This window comes from Dermacentor albipictus, chromosome 2, assembly GCF_038994185.2.
Source record: "Dermacentor albipictus isolate Rhodes 1998 colony chromosome 2, USDA_Dalb.pri_finalv2, whole genome shotgun sequence".
Taxonomy (NCBI): domain Eukaryota; kingdom Metazoa; phylum Arthropoda; class Arachnida; order Ixodida; family Ixodidae; genus Dermacentor; species Dermacentor albipictus.
Window position 1 is genome coordinate 201,190,509 of NC_091822.1, and position 19,707 is coordinate 201,210,215.

At 44.0% G+C, this 19,707-nt stretch overlaps 1 long non-coding RNA gene across 1 annotated transcript; it reads left to right on the forward strand.

Annotated features, from left to right (window-relative positions):
• The first annotated feature begins 7,507 nt into the window (after positions 1-7,507).
• On the forward strand, positions 7,508-18,158 carry LOC135904558 (uncharacterized). Its single transcript, XR_010565144.2, has 4 exons — positions 7,508-8,282; positions 9,497-9,553; positions 10,605-10,795; positions 12,136-18,158. It is a non-coding gene; the product is annotated as an uncharacterized lncRNA (long non-coding RNA).
• Positions 18,159-19,707: the final 1,549 nt, after the last annotated feature.

Consider the following 19,707-nt stretch of genomic DNA (forward strand, 5'->3'; position numbering starts at 1 on the left):
GGCGGTGTACAGTCTGTTTCACATTTAGGGGAAAACTCGAAGCGCATTGCATCGCGATGCGGCGAGCGCTTGAGTCAGGCGGCGGCAGCAGCTCGCGCAGATGCTCGAGGGGCGGGATCTTGAACGGCGTCGTCTGCTACGGCGGCGCGCGCTGGCCGCATTGTCGAGAAACGTTCTACTGTCAGGTGCGGGGCGCCGATCACATCGTTACTGCGTGAAATGAGCCGGTATTCCTTGCTAAGCGTTGCACGACGCCCACTGATACGTCTCGAATGTAAGTTCATCGCTGCATGGCAGTCATAGACGACGTACTGATTATATATATGCTACTAATATATGCTATATATATTCTAACGCGATAGGACGCCGATCCACACTGCTCGTGCTGTGCAAGAACTGCTAGAAGAGCGCGCAGTCACTCTCTTGGAGCGGCCGCCTCAATCCCCGGGCGTCAACATCATTTAAAAATGTCTGGGGCTCGTTGAAAGTATCGCTGGCGCAACATCCCCTCTATCAGTCGCCCGAGGATAGGCTTCGATCCACCGTCGTCAGGGACTGAGACGTGCAGCGAATGAACACATCCCTGATCAAGTCATTCTACACTTCACTGCTTTCCAGGATGAGCGCTGTCATCGCTGCCGCTGGGGACATGACGAGATATTAACTGAAGTTCCGAGCGTGACGTGTCCAATTCCCCACCGGCGGGCAGGGTCTGTCTGGTGTAGCGAATGATTGTCGAGAAAAATCACTTCCAGCTTATTGTCTGAACCTAAAACGTTCATTTAATCGTGTCCGTTTGTTTCACCGTGTTCGACTCCCATTGTTGAGTGCTTTGTTTTCCTTTCGAGTCAAGCAAAGACTGAGCACGTTGCGCGCACATCTTGGTGCGTTCTGTCGCTGCTCATTACGGTAGCACACACAGTGAAGAAATGTACGTGCACACGCTCAGTACTCCGGCCTTTCGAAAGAACGAATGAACCATGTTGTCAAAAGAAGTTTGTGGAACTCCATTATCGCCAATGAAGGGCCAGAGTGGGGCGACGCACAACGTTTAGTAAAGAATATCAGCTCAATTCCTGCAGTACCGATGAAATCGGTGCACTGCCCCTGACAGTACCACGCTTCCCGAAAATGCGGCCAGCGCGCGCCGCCGTAGCAGACGACGCAGATCACGACACTGCCCCTCAAGCGTGTGCGCCTGCTCGAGCTGCTGCAGCCGCACGACTCCATTGCTTGCCGCATCGCGACGCAATACGTTCCGAGTTTTCCCCCTAGTGTGAAACAAACTGCACACGCTATATTTGCCTTTAAGAAGATCGGTACGCTTGACGATTATTTTTATGGCTGCAATGCGGCGAAAGGGCAGCGTCTGCTTAACCATGTAAGGGACGCTGAGCAAGTAATTGGAAACGACATCGTATGTGCCGCCGGAAAAATCGTCAGCACATACGATGCGGCACATACATACAGCACCTACGAGCTAAAGTCATTTTTGCAGTTTCTCACATTATGTTTGCTACAAATCCGTGTTGTCTCTGATGGCGACAACGGACTTCTATCGACACTGTGCGGAAATAAACAAGATATATCGCTGCATAGCACAAGTACGACATGCGCACACAACTTTAACTAGTACGTCCCCTACAATATGGAATAGAGGCAGCAATGTAGACAGCTTGGTCATTTTTTAACAGTACTCAAGAGACGGAAGTTGAAAGTATTATTAATCATTCCTGCTTCAGCAATGCCGGCGCGACCAAGACGCGGGTGTGTATCGTCCAGTAACCCGATCGATCGGTGCAGTGGTGAAGCGGGAATGAACTCCGGTCATGTTCAATGCATCATGCACATATTGAATTTCTCGGCACGCGTGAACGTCGGCCACTGCTAGCGCATACAACAGACGTGGTTTCCATTCTTAGACAGCGCACACACAAACGAAACACGAGAAAGAAGACAGGACAAACGCTCGTTTAACTTAGTTTTTATATGAATAAAAGGATTATGTACCGTGTAATTATTAATTTCACGTGGGTTACATATAGAAACCGTCATACACTCAGGAGTGATCAATGAACGAGCTCGCTTCGTTTGCCAGATGTTTACTTCGCTCGGCGCACCGCAGTAATCCATGTCTGTCGTCTGCTTCTTTCTTACCATTTTCTCGTGAATCGGCAAAATTTCACTGGTGGCATCAACCTTTTCATGTTTACATTGCTGTCGTGACAGTTAACAACACAATCATAATTTGCGGTCATCCGAAGAGGTGCCGTCGCAAACAAGAGACGTTTCGCGCGCAGCGCGAACTGAACGCGGGCGCGACCGTGAAGGGAAGCGGCGACGGAAACCCCCGCTGGAGATGAAATTGCTCCGCCAGGGGAGAAACGAGCGCTGGCGTCTAGGATGAAATAAAGCCCCTCAATTTTCCAAAAGTAGCGCCATTCTTAGATCTTTCCGCCACCCCGCTCACCCAGGCGCTTCCTCCTCCACTCCTCCTGTCGCCCCAGCCTCCTCCGCTCCCCCATTGGCCAATCTGTGTCACGTGAAAGCGGGCCCCGCGCTTTTGTATATTTTTTTCTTTCCGGCGCAGAGCAGGCGCCGCGCTTTTGTATATCTTTTCTTTCCAGCGCGCTGCGACCCCCAATCTTGGGCCTGCGACCCCCATTTTTGGGCCTCCGCGACGAAGTACGGCAGGCGGTTTGAAGGAGCGCGGTAGTTTTATACAATGTGTTAGGGCCGAGTGCTTAATTGCGATGCCGTGCTGCTGCGCCTACGGTTGCCACAACAGACCCAGTGACGGCAAAAAGCTTTTTGTTTTACCATCCGCCGGGCGCAACTCAAAACGAAGAAAAGTGTGGATTCACAAGATCGGGCGGGCTGACTTCGAGCAAGTGGCAAAGAACGCGCGGCTTTGTTAAGTGACACGGCTCCTCCAACCTCTTCTTTTGACGCCCGTGTCAAAACGGGCCCGTGTCCAGTGCATTGGGGGTGCGTTAAAGAACCCCAGCTGCAAAAAAAATTAATCCAGAGCCCCCATTATGGCGTGCCTTATGAGATCGTGGTGTTGGGATGTAAAACCCAAGAATCAACTTTTCTTCTGTCTTGTGTGCCTTGACTGTTCCAGTTAACGCAACACTGCTTCCTTGTGAAAACTTACAACGCAAAAGAATACAGACGCACGTAGTATACAGAGATAAAATTAGCACTTCAACAAAAGTGTTGCTGGTGCCAATGAGGGAGGGGGATAATTATTTTCTGAACCTCTTTCCAGTTGTCCCATCAAGTTCCTACTTTCTTTTCTATCAAATTCTAACCATTTGCACTGTAATAAATAAATAACGATTTCATATGCTGGTAAGTTGTTAAAATTATCTATACCGCCTATGTGTGAAAACGTTGCTCATGGCCACCACAACCTGTGCATGAGCTACGTACATCTGTAAAAGGCGCGGAACAGAAACGGCCCTGCTGCCAGGCATTGCTGACCGCAGACAGTCGGAATCTCTCACGCGCCGGCCGAACAAAAGCATCCTGCAGGTACGTAAATTAACCTACGAAACCACGTGCACATACTTTCGCGCTGTCAAAACCTGAAACTCTGGTAATTACTCGCGTGTCTGAGCACACCGCGTGCTTGTGTCGTGTTTCAGCAACACGAACTTTCAACGTGCGCGCGCTTTACGCCTTAAATACGCCTTGAATAATGGTGCTTTTCTCTATTTCTTCCGCAAATCCGACACGACATTCTTAAGGCCAGTTACCGACTGACAAAGCAAGATCTAGATTGAAAAAACTGCTCCGCAGGACTCGAACGAACTTTTCCGCAGATTTCCTCCCGTAGCGTGTTAGCCGTCGTCTGCTACGGCAGGCCCACTGCCGGCGGCGCCACCGTCGAGGCCGCGCCGAGCGGAGGAGGAGAGAAGTGAATGGCGCTACATTGGGAGATTGAGGGGCTTTAGGATGAAACTTGGCGTGCGGTCGTCTATTGGCCTCGAGCTCCACCACTGGAAAAGCTGGCGCCACCGTCGGCGTGACGTGCTAGGAGGGATCAAGTGGACATAGCGGCCGCGTCGGCTGCATCGGCCGCGCCGAAGCGAGCTGAAAACGAGTTTAAATTCCCTCGTACGCTGCGGTCCTCATTTAGTGGCGAAATTTTCCCGCTTCGAGTGTCTCCTTTACAACGCTTGAAAGCACTACAATAGGTAGTGGCTGCCTTTGAAGGCGCGCAACATGGTAGGCTACTGCTCGGTGCCGCAGGGCCGGACGCACGTAACGGAGGCCGGTGTCAGCCTTATTCACACGTAGCCGCAGGACAAGAAGCTGCGTGAAGCTTGGCTCGCGAAACATAAAACCGGCAAACAGTCATCGGCTACAACTCGGGTATGCAGCAAGCACAGACGCGAGGAAGATTTCTGCTACGGCGCCCGGTCTGCGATGTTCTGAAAACGCGCACTGAGACGCTCGCCCGAGTCCGCTGCCCGACTAATGTCATGACGGTTTGGTCTATGAACTTGTCGATGCTATAGATACTGGCAAGTTCAGTGGAGTGGAAAGGCAGCGGTAAGAAGCACATTTAAAAAAAGCATGGCATATGGTCATGTTTGTGTTAGGAATTAATGCACTGGATTACAAAAAAGGAGCAGCGGGAAATTGCACGCTGACAACACTGATAAACATACAGTGCGACGCAACTCGAGAAATAATATTGAAAGGTCAAAACATTTAGAAGAAAAAAAGATTGAATCGTCGCGACGGCATATCACAGTCCCCGTAGGCATCGAAGTCTCTACAATGAAATTATTTTTGAACAGCTCTGATAGCGCCCACGCAACAATGGTTGCTTGTACACTGTCAAATGCTCATATTCTGCGGCCTAAAGCTCATGGCACGGTGCGAAAAGGCGCGCGCGGAGAAAGCGACACAGTGCGCGGACAAGCATGCAGACGCGCAGTCGGTCGCGGCGAATCTGCGCGATCGCTGCATTGAGGCTTCGTTCTATTACACTCCATTTAGTTATACAAACACTATAACAACATATTTCACATAGTTTGCTTCCAGCGTTTACCTACCTTTCACGCAAGAAGCTGGTTCGGGAGACTCCATCGCGGCGACCGCGCGCAGTGGCGTTCGCTGTACGTATTCGGTAAAGAGATAGCGTCTGTAAATGATTTTGTGCTTTCAGTTTGCCCAAGATTATTATTTAGACATTAAGAAACTTCTCTCGTTTCGAAAGTACTTACAGAAATGTCCGGGAGAGCTCGCGCGTGGTGTTTTCAGTGAGCGCTGACAGCAAAACCTATGAGGAGCGCGCCACGTGATCCCTCATACTACGCCAGCGAGGCGCTTCCGATAGATGGCGACTCCGTAACTCCTCGCCGCCAATAGAGGGGTCGTTTTCGCCGACGTGACGTAGCGTGCGCGCGCGCGTGCGTTACGTCGGACTATAAACGGCCCTTTAGAATTCTTGCAGAGCTGGTAGACGGCGGCGCTAAAGCTGACTCGGCAGTCGACGTCAAGTCCGAGATAGCGCACTTTTCTCTGCCACGGGAGGGGGCTTCCGCGCAGCGTGAGACAAGGCATTTCGAAGCGCGCACGAGCACAGGGGTGTACTAAGAACGCCTCACTTTTCGACGCCGAGAGCTGGAGCCCTATGCTGGCGAGATATTCATCGACGGCGTTGACCGCCAACTGCAGGGATTCTCGCACTTGGAAGCCGAGGTCCGTGGGCCCGCACGCGAACAGTGCAATGTCATCGGCGTAGATCGCCACGCGGACTTCGTGGGCTGTCATCTTGGGGATGTAGTCAGGTAGTCTTGCCAGAGCCAAGTTAAAAAGAAATGGGCTGATCACGCTGCCCTGGGGAACCCCGCACTCTAAGAAAAAAGAGAGTAAAAAGTGAGTCACAGCAACTTGACTCTCTTTTTTCTTCCGAAGACCCACTTTTGCGCGAGTAGAGTCAAAAAGAAGAGTCAACATTCCCGCATGGGTCGTTTGACTCTCAATAGCACGCTAAGAGTCATGGAAGATCGCCATTCCTCTGATATTCGAGATGAGTCTGGCGAGAGAAAGATTTAATGCAGGAGAAGAAATACCAGATAAACTCTTCTGTTTTAGGCAGGCCCTCTGGTTCCTGTCCTGGTTGTAATGCCGCCGTGTATCATTCTTTCATCCTTGTCATGTTCTGCAATTACTTCGAACTCTATATATTGATTTTTCTTGACCATGTTTGTTGATACCTCACACGCTTAAGCCATAGCTGGATTCCTATGATAAGGAAGACTTGGATTTGTCACACTGGTTCTGACCATAAGTAAATCTAAAAAAAAGTATTGGCTACTAAAGAGAGCACAGCAAAGAGATAAGTTCAGTAGGTGCAGTCAACAGTGTCGATTGTAAATGTAATCCCGCGACTTAAACTAAATTTCGAAGGTTTAGGTTCCAAAATCAATATCTTGTTATGAGGCGCACGGTAATGGAAAGCTGCAGATTTACTTTCAGCAGCTCGGGTTATTTAACGTGTACGGAATGCACGGTATACGCGCGTTTTCGCATTCTGCCCCCGTTGGAATGCGACTGCCGCGGTTGTGATTGGACCCGTCACCTCGAGCTCAGCAGCGCAACACCAAAGCCACTGGGCTACTGTGCGTTGCGTTCCGCGGCCACAAACAAATATTAACGTACGCAACACTGCTTTGGAACCCCCTAGAAATATAAAAACAAAAATACGGCAGTTTCGCCCCAATGCTGCCTGAACCACTGCACGAACTACTGCTGGAACCAATGTTCGTTGTTTCATCGGCTGAATAAACTGCAGTAAACATTCGCTTACTCCTTAAATTAGGAAGCACTGGGTCACGCGCGTACGTGCATACAACAGATCTCACTCAATGACGGCGAACACTCGCTGTCACAGCGTTGGCTTGACGAAGGGCGCGAACAGAGCGGACAGAACGCTTCTGCTGCCTCTTCCGTCAAAGCGTCTCCGCAAAATTGCGTTATCTGAGCGCCCCCCCCCTCCCCCCCAGCTTTGCGACAGAGCGAGGGTGGCGCAAGACCGGGCTAGAGCAACGGCTAGAGGAGGAGAAGCGCGCTAAACTAGCGCATCCCGCAACCCTCTCCCGGCTTGCGCGCGTTTTATCACGTGACCTCCTATAGATACTTGGGGCGCCCATCGAGCCCGGCTCAGCCTCGAACACTTCCTTTAACGCGCACAGCCAACGGCGCGGGATAGGATCTTATCGCACTTGACTTTATACGAAAGCTCACGGTAACACCGACAGATATATTTTGACGGTTGTGTCCATATAATTGCTATCGCAAAATTCGCAATAAATAGAAATTTTTACCAAGGACCAACCACACTGCTTCTCCATGTCTTGAGAGAGCGGTGAACGATAGTTCTAGAAAATGTGCTGCTAAATCTCCGCCAAATGAGTTACGCTCGCATTTGGTGATCGCGGCACACAGTCGCAAGAACTTGTGGAGGAAATGCCGGAGTTCTGGCAGCTTCAGGTGCACTAGATCATTCAGCAACATGGGCGGCTTTGTAGTTCTACCTCACATCAGAGCAAACTGCACTAGACGGAAATCAAGGGCAGCCGCACCGTTATATCTAAGGAAATTAAGGACAATTACGCCGCGTCTTCACACTTCGAGCATGCTCCGACAGCCCACCGATAGATATTTCAAACGCAACCACGCTCGGACGAGCAAATTTTGCTTCTGCCAAGTGAACGTAGCGGGTATTTCAACACGCGTATTAAATTCATGGCTGTTTCATTCGTGAACATTACTTAAGTGACGTAAAATTATCAGTGAGCAAAACAGTTTTTATTTCAACGCGAGTAAACAAAACCGAAACTAGCGCAACTGTTCTGCTCAGTTGTGCAGCTACAAAATGATCCAAAGCCGAAGCCGTCAATAGCATGACGCCATTTTAAAGTTGCGCTGCATCACGCACGAGTATACATTGTCGTTGAGTGGTTCTGAAATCGCTGCGCTAGGGACGACTGCAACCAAGCGTTGCGACAAGTTACGGTGGGAGCTTCTGTCCGTGCTGTGTGATTGCGACGAGGGGACCGCCGCCAGCAGCAGCGTTTCGCCGATTTCGTCTTTGCCGACATCGAGCAAGTGCGCTCGCCGGAAGCGTCCGAAGTGCTGCGGTTTGCACTGCATCTTTCATTGTGATATGGGAGATCGCAACGGACAGAGACGACCAGATGCATACGAACCACTACCAGCGGGGACCTGTGACCTGTGCCATATTTCTCTTAACGTCTCAGGTAAGCATATCAGCTTTTGTTCCGAGTTTACAAACGGCGCGGACTCGGTCCTTCCGGTATGGCTACATTTTGCGCCACGTTTCTCTTGGCAGTTCACAGACGTTTCTTGGGCATGCGTGCGCGTATGTATGCGAAAATACTACTGGCAGACGGAAGCCTCAGGAGAGCATCTGAAATTATTGCAAAGCTGTACTGCCAGGAGAAACACCGTTCTTAACGACTCCGGTGACGAGTGGCCTGTCGCATCGAAAGATCCGTAGAATATCAAGTACTGTCCTGCGTAACTTGAAGTGTAGATACAATACTAGTACCAGTGTAACTTTCGCTGGCGAAGACAGGTAGTCGAAAAGACAGCTTGTGTATTCTGAAGATTTACTAGCGCTTTAGGTATATTACCGCGAATAATAAAAGCGCTACAACGCTGTATGGCAGTGTCAGGCGATGTGGCAGCACAGATATCTTAAGAGCGGTAAAGCGGCTGCATGCACAAGCGAACAGACACAGCGCTTTAAAAGCGCTGAAACAGAACAAATTTTATGTGCATTTGGCTGTAAGTAGAAAACACAAAATACGTTAGCTGACAATCTAAGCCGATGTATAATGTTATTATTTTTTATGTAATCTTTATTTTCATGGTGGTAAATATTTAAAAGCATGAATTTGCTGCAACCTTTATATAGTAAATCCTACTAGGCGCACAAAACCTGGCTGTGTTATGCACAGAATTTGTGGTATTCCTACTGGATTTTCTATTTTGAGTCCGGTATTTTATGAAAACGAGGGTCTTTTTATTTGTAGTCTTATGTTAGTGCAGATATTTGGCAAGCAGAAATGAATCGATTCCAAGGTGGTACCTCTTGGTGAGCTACATATAAACCCAAGTTTCTCCTGTCTTGGCTATTGTAATGTGCATATAACAATTTTAAGTATATACTGCTGTAGTTGGCTTAGTCGCTGTCGCGTATTTTGTAAAAGTAGAAGGCTATGATTATTTTACTGTTTTCATGCAGAAATACCTTTCTTTGTTGTACCAAGAAACGCTCACAGCATTAAATGAAATGAAGTGTGATGTATTATTCTGCTAATTTAATAAAGAAAATTTCGTCTGCACTGCATCAGAGATTAGTTTACTTTCTTTTACTAAACAATGCGTTATCTCCTCTGCTACGGCTGTTCTGTGTATTTTTGTAATTTTGAAATGTACTTTATTTTAGGTATTCAAGAAATGCCAACATCCAGAAGAAGACGCCATCTTATCCAGCATGTTATTGGTGAGACAGATCGTAGCAGGGACTTTCGCATATCTCATTAGCATAAGATGCTATTTGTTGTAATTTTTGTGTCCACTTTCCTGGCCTTTATTCATTTCAGCATTATTGTGCAAAGGGTAATACTTTTACATCGAGATAGAGTAATTGTCCAAAGGAGAGACATAGCTGGAGGAGACGGCACACATGAGCCTCCTTTGTCCGTATCTCTATGTTGCGCCGTTACTCTGTCATTGTCTACCAACAAACCCAAGTTCTTCATCAGCTACATTTACTAATTCTCCGTTATTACAATTTCATTGATACAACATTGAAAGTACAGAGGTACACAGGAAGACAGAGACTTGAAATGATGAAGAGCCGTAGAACAAGGAGCCAATGTTTCGACAAAGAGAAGGAGATAAGTTTTCTTGTCAAAACATTAGCTCCAGTAAAATTTCTTGTTCTATCACTATTTATGATTAAAAGACAGCATTATTGCTCTTGCTGAAGTATTATGCATTATGGAATCAAAATTGGCAGGGTTAAATGTCAGGAATGTGATATTTCTTGTGTATTTTAATGCTACTGCGAAAGCCAGAAAAACAAGATGTAGAGAACCACGCTGTTACTTGTCACTACCCAGTTTGGCCAGCTTCATCAGAGCGTGCACTTTGTTGCATTATCGACCACTGGAATTCATTAATTGAATTGCTTCGTGATTACTTATATTTAGAGATGCTGAACTTGTTTTAATGCAGCTTAACATAGTGTGTGTAAAAAATATACAATGACATTTTAAGAGGCTTGCAGTTGACTAGCAGATCACTTGATGGTATGAGCTCAGGTTTCCACTGAGCTTCCGTGCACAAATCGGATGCACATTCTCTTTTTTTCATTGCTTGGATTTTCATAAGCATAAGTACCATTTCTTCTTTGTCAATGTTCTAGTTGTGTTGTGGGACCTAACTGTTTACATTTATTTGTATTGGTATCCATGTTCCACAGACTGCTTAATTTTTCTTGTAAATTGTGACATGGTAGGACTAAGAGCATTTGTGCAAATTTGCTGCAGGTACACTCTGGTGGCTCCCGCCCCTGCATCCTACCACCACTGTGTCCTGACTACGTCCACTAGGGAGTTTGAAGCCTTTGGCGGCTCCTGCCGCTGCGTCCTGCCACCACCATGTCCTGACTACGTCCACTAGGGAGTTGACAGCCTTCGTGATGATGCCAAGCAGGCTGGAAGCCAACAGAAAGATTAATGTAAATACATGTGATTAAGTGGCAACTTTTTGAGTGAAGTGGCTTGTAGCCACTCAGCAATGAAAGAGTTAACTTCAAAGCAGTTTAGACTCCCTGCTATCGGTGCAGGAATGCTCAAGTCCATGCAGTTTGCCTTAGCCGCCAAAAGGCTCTGTGGATTAGACGAAACGCGCTGCAAATTTTGAAACCAGTAGGAGACCACTTGTACATTTTTTTTCTTGCTTAACAAAAAACTGCTTTGATAAAGCTTTAGCAATCTAAAAAGAATACGGTGTACACTCATACATGGTATTGGGCATAAATTTACTAGGACTGCCTCAATAGTAAGTATGCCGATAAACACACCAAAACTGACTTTTTTTTGCTAGTTCATCCGCATCTCTGTGCACTGCTGTATAATTTATGTTCCTGAAACCAGTTTTTGCATGCAGCACAACTCCTAAATATGTGGATTACATAAATTTGCAGCTTTTGCTGTAAGCCAGATTCATGAAAATAATGTTAATTGGCCATTTTGTCCATGTTTAATGACCCATAATAAACTGAGCAGTGGCTAATAAGCAGTTCAATTTTTGGTGTAAGGCCTCTTTTTATAGTCCCGAAAAATTTCGCCCCTTTAATGAAGGAACCAATTTTTCTGCTATGCCTTTTATGATGCATAGATTGGTGCATTACACAAAATCTCACTTAGTGCTTGCGCCAGTAAAAAAACTTTTTAAGTTAAGTATTTTTTGAAATTAACATTTGCGCTATATTGAAGGGCCTCCAGTTCTTCAAAAAAAATTTCAAGTGGTCGTGTGCCAGGTCGGTACAGCTCGCATGGAATTGCCTACTTACACAAATAGGGAGGGCCATGCCCTCCGTGGTTGCTCAGTGGCTATGGTGTTGGGCTGCTGAGCACGAGGTCGCAGGATTGAATCCCGGCCACGGCGGCCACATTTCGAGAGGGGCGAAATGCGAAAACACCCGTGTACTTAGATTTAGGTGCACATTAAAGAACCCCAGGTGGTCGAACTTTCCGAAGTCCTCCACTACGGCGTGCCTCATGATAAGAAAGTGGTTTTAGCAAGTAAAACCCCATAATTTAAATTTTTTTAGGGAGGGCCAAGTACACTTGACTTTATGTTAAGATACTATTATTCATCTACAAAAGACAAAATGAAACATTCCATCCTATAAACAGCTCTTAACACTCATTTACACTTTTGCACATCTTTATACCTGAAGTCTGGTGGCTTGTGTCTGTTTTCATTATCTGCTATGTGCCCATGGTAAACTTCAGGTTTGCCCTATGGTGAAGAATATTGTGGTGCTTATAGATATCGATCTGTGTTTTTCAGGTTGCCTCGAAATTTTACCAAAGCCGTACCACACACGGGCCAGGCCTCTTGCAAACGGCGTATAACCAGGCTCAACACATGAGTGTCGAGTGAGTCCGGAGATCAAGGCAACCTGCTGTGCGACCAGCGTGCAACCTTTGGTGACCTCTCTACATGTTCCGCCTATTTCACAGCTGCACCTCAGCTGCAACTTATCCAAACAGCATCACCAACTGTGGTCACTCATCAAACCATGGATGAATGTTAGGGTGGAGTGATTTGAAGAGACATTCTATTTGTCTCTTCAAATTCTTAGCAAATACTTGTGTTATTATAATTAATATGTGTCTTTAGTGCCTACTTTTTAATGGTTCCTTTCTATTAGAATTCTCACCATCGATTCCTGCTATTACTATAATGTATGTCTTTATGCCCAGTTTTTCGTAGTTCTTTTGTACTTGTGTATGTAATTGATAGATTCATACTTGTTATACAGAAGGCTAAAATGCAAACTTACAGCATTTTTTTCTTTCTTTTGATTATCTACAGCACTGCAAAGTGTTCAAGAAATGTAACCTAACGTGAGCTCTTGTGCAGGAAAAATTTAAGAGCAATATAGAGTACTTATTTCAAACACCCATTATTCTTGGAAAAGTCAAGAATATAGGAGCACAAAAAAGAAAATATTAAACTAGAGAAACATAAGTTCCCCTCATAAGTCTGATAATAATGTGACTTCCTTTCACTGCAAAGATACCAGTAATATACTCGCACACAAGGTTTCAAACAAGAAAGCTATGATGCCCTTTGCATTTCTCGGTGCCCATTTGTCACACTGACGAATGTCAAAGGCATCGTAGGTTATATGCACACATTGGTTGTGTTACACTTTTGAGTATTTCATTTCTCAAACACAAAGGTTTACAGCAGTGCTTTAAATAGCAAGTGCATTTCCTAATTTATTAGTGCAAGAGTAACAGTACAGATCATGTAAAAATTATTTTACAGTCCATGGATGCACGCTTCTGATGACATAGCAGTGACGTGGTCGTGGGATGAATGTCTTTATTTCAGATTTAAATATTGGCTTCCAGGTCTGGGTTAGTCTCCTACTCTGAGTAGTCTAGGTCAAAGTCCATTTACTAGAGAAAGTGAATTAAACTAGAAATTATAAACATCAAAAGATCTTGTTTAGGACACTAATGAGACAATCAGCAAGGTTCTTTGGTTATTCATTTCCAAATTTGTGAGGATATATGTTATGACTGGTTTCAATATTGTGAGTACAAATATTTGTTTATTGTCACACTAGAGTGGGCTGCCCCATTTGTATACAACCCCTTTACAGGCTAAAAATTCCGTGTGTTACCCTATTTACTCGCATAATGATCACACTTTTTTGCAAAAAAAATTGACTCAAATTCAGGGGTGCGGTCATTACACTGGTTAATTTTCCCGCAAAAAGAAAAAAATATATTATCTGGCATTTACTACGGGATGACAACAGGTCAACAAATAGGCGGCTGCTGCTGTATGTAGTGCAGGACACGAAAAAAAAATGGTGGCCGGCAGAGCAAGCCGAACGCGCCGAATGCATTTTTCTTCTCGTGAGTACATTACAGTGCATTCAAACAGTTTCTTCCATATTAGTAATGAATAATATTTGCAAGTTTGCGGCAATAACATAGCCATGCCCACTTTGAGGGGACAGAAACAGATGGGCGCACTTAGCTGCCAGTGACATAGGAACACATGCTGCAGAAACTGCGGCATTTGTCTTCACCACTATCCTAACGTGGCACGTTTCCGCTAAGGGTGGGTGAATATCTTAGCTGCGTTACAAACGTCGGCGAATGAATAGGGTACACTTCTAACCTATCAGTGTAAACGTGGCTGCTATCATTGCCGCTCGCGATTTGTTGCGTGCCCACAAGTGCAGATGAGAAGAAACGAAAGACGCCTTTTTTGTTGTTTTTGTTGACCACAACGATTATAAAGCTTACACATAATAAAGGAAAGTTTGGTTGTAGCTTTTTTTTGTCGTAGAAGTGCAGAAAGTGATGAAAGGAATGAAATGGGGCATCTGCTTAAGAAAGTTTTTTGCATGCAGTCTGCTTGGTTTGTCTTGAAGAGTCGTTCGCATAGCAGTCAACAGATGGTAAGCGTGATCATTATTAGCTAGATTTGGCGCATGACACATCGCTGCGGCAAGTTCGGGGTGAAATCGTTAGATGGGAAATTTAAAAAATCGAATTTTGACGACAAAATTTAGGAGTGCGATCATTACGCGAGTGCAATCATTATGCGAGTAAATACGGTAATAGGCTGTTTTTGGTTTTGTGCACTCTATGTTAAGGGATGCAAATGGTGACATACAACAGAATGCAAAAATGACTAATGAATTCAAGCAGGGCATGGGGCTTTTTAGGCAGATGCGTGCGTGTGCTATTTATAAAGCTCCCCATGGTATGCCTGAAGGCATTTTCTAACACTTTGGTAGAATACACTGACACCCACTTATTAACTCCTCGAAACAACTTTTTTATATATTTGTACTAGAGATTTGAATATACTGTCATTCATAAAGTGTTTTATTAGATTTGAATTGTCATTTATTTTTGTGTAGCTGCTGTTTTTTAGTTATGTCCTACACAGTGGCAAAATATTTTGGGGGGCACTTTCCTGTGTATAAAGTTTTCAGAAATAGCTTCATGCTGTATCTTATTTAGCTATTCGTATACTGCAAAGTGGTGATACCTATCCAAACGGCTTGTACAATTACTGGAACTATGCAAGAATATATTAGGCCACATTAAATAATTTTACAGATTGCAATTTCAATTAGATATGAGCATTCTGCATATCTTGAAGAGTACGTATGCCAAATTTCGTTAGTATAGGACAACTATAAGTGCATAAGGTTATTCTCATGCTATTGTGAGAAAATGTTTTTGAAGTATATTCAATAGCTTTTTTTCACAATAGCATGAGAAGTATGCAAGATTAGTAGGCAGGCCTCTCTGCCTGCCTACTAATCTTGCATACTTCTAGTAACTTTACATGCTGTTTGAATAGATATCGGTACTTTGTAGTCTACGAAGAGCTGAGGTAGCTACAGCACACTGCTTTTTGTGAAAATTTAGTACACAAGAAAGTGCCCGCAAAGATCAGTGTATTTTCCCATTGTGTGGGACATAACTCAAGAAGCAGCTAAAGAAATACTAATGACATATATGAAATCTGCATGAAGAACTCTACAATTTGCTCTCTTTCAAAGCCTCTAGTACGAATAATAAGACTGTTTCGAGTAATATTCAATCAGCAAAACATGCCCCTTGCTATAGTGACCTACAACATAGAAACGCAGATTGAATGCAAGTCTTTTTGTTAAAGCGACTCTGGGCTGTCTTCCCAAAGGCTTCTGTTAAACACTGAAATTTCCTGCATTTACCAGAAGTGCAATACTAAAATGTTTGTGGATGTGCAATTGGTATTGGCAAACTAACAGAAAAAAAGACAGTTCTGTGAAATGAGGAATTGACTATAACTTTGTTCGACATTTAAATTTTGACTCCATATCTTTGTTTTGTGCTTTGTACTGAGTGTTTCAGCAGTGACTGCCGCTAAAAATTGAACATATCTGCTTCATGACAATGCGACAATTTTCGCTAACAGAAATTTATAGCAGTGGCAGGCATTATAATTACAGTACTCAATAACGTCTAGTTTGTAAGAACTCAGACTAGCACCAGTTCCGAGATACACAACCCAAAAAGACATGATCAGATAGGTTTATCTTCCACACAGAATTGTCCCATAAGGCTTACAAAATGTTTTGTGGCTAAGTAATATCTGCAACAGCAAAGCATGTTCCACCAAGTATGGCGATAAATATTTCAGAGCTGTCAGTCTGAGGACTCCTACAAACTGAAATGCCTTCAGCACTGACTAGCCTCAATAATAGGATGTCAGCCATTTTGCTGAAATTAATAAAACTTCAATTATTGTGATATTGTTTACGAAAAAATTTGCAATTGTAATGCAGTTCTAGTATCTGTCACTTGTAAATATTTTCCAATTAGTTTTTCAGACTACAATTTTTGGTAATAGAGGTATTCATTGCAGAAAGATCTAGTACATGGCACTTAATAATAAAGGTACTGGTCATTGTAGACTTTCTGTTGCACAGCTGTTTCTTGAAATCTGAAAGGATGTACCCGCCTCCTTATGTTAGCTAGAAACGGAAATCTGTCAGTATGTTTTGTTTAAAATACAGCTGATCAACCCGATAGTTAGGCTGCTTGCCAAATATAAATCATAACAATAATAGTGAAGGACCATAATAACAAAGTGATGCTGACTCATAACTATGCCCAGCTACATCCACGCAGCTGTGCCATACAATGTGCATGTGTTCAGAAGAGCCAAATGCCCCAGAGAGAAAGCAACAGTAACTCATTGTTTGTCATCTTGTTCAAGCAGATTATGCGCTAGCTGTAATTTATGCTCAGTAAATACATAAATCAGTCATGTCAGGTGTCTTACTTTGGGTTGCAAGTTCGAAGTTCTTGTAATCTTGCTTGTTTTTATTTTGTTTCCTTTGTGAGCATGAGTGACTTGGTTGCCTTCGCACATATTCTCAAAACTGTTTCATCACTGGGAATCAGGAAATTTAATTTACATATGAAATTCCCAGTTCCCAGTTACTAATTTGGTAGGCTTTGAGCTTAATTCTCTTAACTTTTATATGTTTAGCTACCAAGTAGTCTTATCGTGCATTGAAACATATCCATGCAATGCAGAGAGGGCACCCAAATTATAAATATCTGTTCTTGCTTTCTACCCTGCTCTGGTGTTTTCAAAACCTAGCATTGGTGCAATGGCCTGTCTGCAGAAAAGTAGTAAAGTGGCTAAATTTAAAGGTCAACAACATAATTAAGATACAAAGCAAAAATATAAGTTCGCAATTGTCCCCCATAACGAGAGTTCTGCTTAGAATTTTAAAAAAAATTGACATCCTGCTGTGGTGTGAGAATTGCTCTGGGTGCCAAGGGGACTACGTAGCACCTGTACTAGTGTATACAAAGCAAAAAAAAAAGGTCACTCCAGATTGGAACGGCAGTGGAAAGTCAAGCACAGATGCTTTATTTCATGCACCATTAATGTGGCTTATCATCTGCTCCTGTTGTATGGGAATGCATACGTTGGGAAGACAATCCTTCGCACCATTGTTACCTTAGCGGGACACCAGAGAAAGGTAGAAATCGAGAACAGGTATTCACACTTGGTTGCCCACAGTGTGTTATTTGGATGTGTTTCACTCTACAAAAGACTACTGTGGTAGGTAATCATAATGACAAAGACAAAACAAATAAAAGAGGTATGTGTCAGTCATCCGTCCGTGACTTCCAGTGTTTATAGAAACACTTCTTTGTGTATATGTGCCAAGTCGTAGGGAGGCTTTACATAACTCAGTCATGCTTGCTAAGCTAAAGATTGGAATAAGGAAAATCACAAGAACATTGTATGAGTGATTTATAGATGTGGCACCTAAAGTAACTTATTCATGTATGTCCTGAGGATAGATTACAGCCAGTGCATAATGTGCTCTTACAGGATGACTTGTGATGAGTAAAAGAAGCCTTCCTCACATCTTCCTCTTTGTTTCTTTTGGATCTTTGTGCACTATGAGTATTGTTACAGCTGCGTGCATGCAGCTGGGTATAGTTTGTTTATGTGTTCTGCTTCCTCTCTTGTCCTCATCATTCATGCGCTATCTTTGCCGTAACAAAATACAGCTGCCTGTGCTACTTATTTTGTCAACGTGTTTGCATTATGGAAAGTTTTGTATTAGCGGTTATTTCGACCTGTGAAATTGTCTGTGTCAGCTATTTTACTTAGTCTTGCAAAAGTATGTTTCTCAACATAAATAAATGATCAGTATAAGTGTTGCTGTATTTATTTTTGTAATTTTGTCAGTTATGAGATTTTTATACACTGTTGCATGTTGTATGACAGAATAAAATTGATGCACAACTTTTTAATGTGTTTTTCAGATCAATTTTCATCTCACGCTAACATGCACAAATTGTGTGGGAAAAAGTGCCAACAAGAGTACCATAAGGTAAGACAGCTGTTTTTACTATTAGACTGGATTATCAATTGCCAACCAGTTGTTTTCAGCAAGCATAGCATAATGCATAGGTAATGTAATCTAAGTTGGAATATTGTTTTTATTGCACTTCCTTATATGGGTCTCCTTTATACATAAGTGCAGCCTCTCTTATTTGTTATGTGTAGCTTACTTGCTTAGAATGTTAAGTCGTAAGTTAAGTCTTTTAGAACAGGGAAATAGGTGGAACTTATGAATCTTTTGACATATTATAAGAGACTTGTGCGGTGGTGAATTAACCTTCTACATGAGTTACATAATATTTTGGGGTCTCATTATGGTTCTGAGTGGCATTGCAGTGTCATGCATATGCAGCTGCAGGCTACATATTGGATATTTATTTAAGACTGTTTTGCTTAGTTGGCTATTGATTCCAGTTTAATGGTAAAGAGAACTGTCTTGCTTTCATAGTGATTCTGTGCTGACTTATACATTTGAATTTTCCAGAAGACAATAACAAAGATTGATGAAATATTAACTTTTTCTTGCTAACCTGCCATGTGCTTTTTGTCAAGTTTACTGTGGATTCTTTGTTATCCTATGTTGTCTTTTCATAGTAGTCTTCTTGAGAACTAGCCGTAGTCGTGTGTACTTACAGCAAGAGTTGTTGACACATTTTGAAAAGCGGCTCGACACTGCCATCCAAGAGTGAAACGACTTACATAGATTAGTTACCTTACTTTATTTGCAAGAGGCCGGCACCACGCACTAAGGGTAACTTGACACACTGCTGGAGTCATCAGACTCATCTAGAATAGTTCGGTGAGTCATTCTTGCAGTGTTCATGAGACACTTTATCTTGAGTCGTTGGACTCATTTAGAATTGTTAACGGACTCCCTCAGCACTAGTCTTGTGACCCTTTTGAGAGGGTATAGGTGACTATTACAACAGAGTATGCATGACTATTGTGTGCGGAGTCACGCAAACACCTTGTATTGAGCAGATAGTCTCGGGACTCTTTGCCAAAAGAGAGTTCGGGTGTCTCCCACAAAGTGAGTCGTATACGTGACGAGTCCAGACTCTTCGAAAAGAGTAAGGGATACTCTTTTTTTTCTTAGTGTGCGGAGGTCACGCTGCGAGGGGCACTGAGCGTGTCGCCAACCCGCACTCTTAGCGTGCGGTCACTGAGGAAGGCCGCAATGTAGTCAAAGAGGCGGCCGGTGACACGTAGCTCACGAAGGGCTTGAATGATGGTGGTGTGAGGGAGACCATCAAATGCGCGTTGCACATTGTAGGAGTTGAGGAGAACGGCGGGATGAAAAACTTGGGAGGTTCTTTCACATTATTTACAGTGACCGTATATTAACAGTCTTAGAGTCATTACGGGCCGGCAGCAACTCGGACGCTGCGGCCAGTCGCAAGAAGTTCGAGAGAGATGAATCAGGGAATGCTCTAGGAATCTCTACGAATGCTCTTCTGC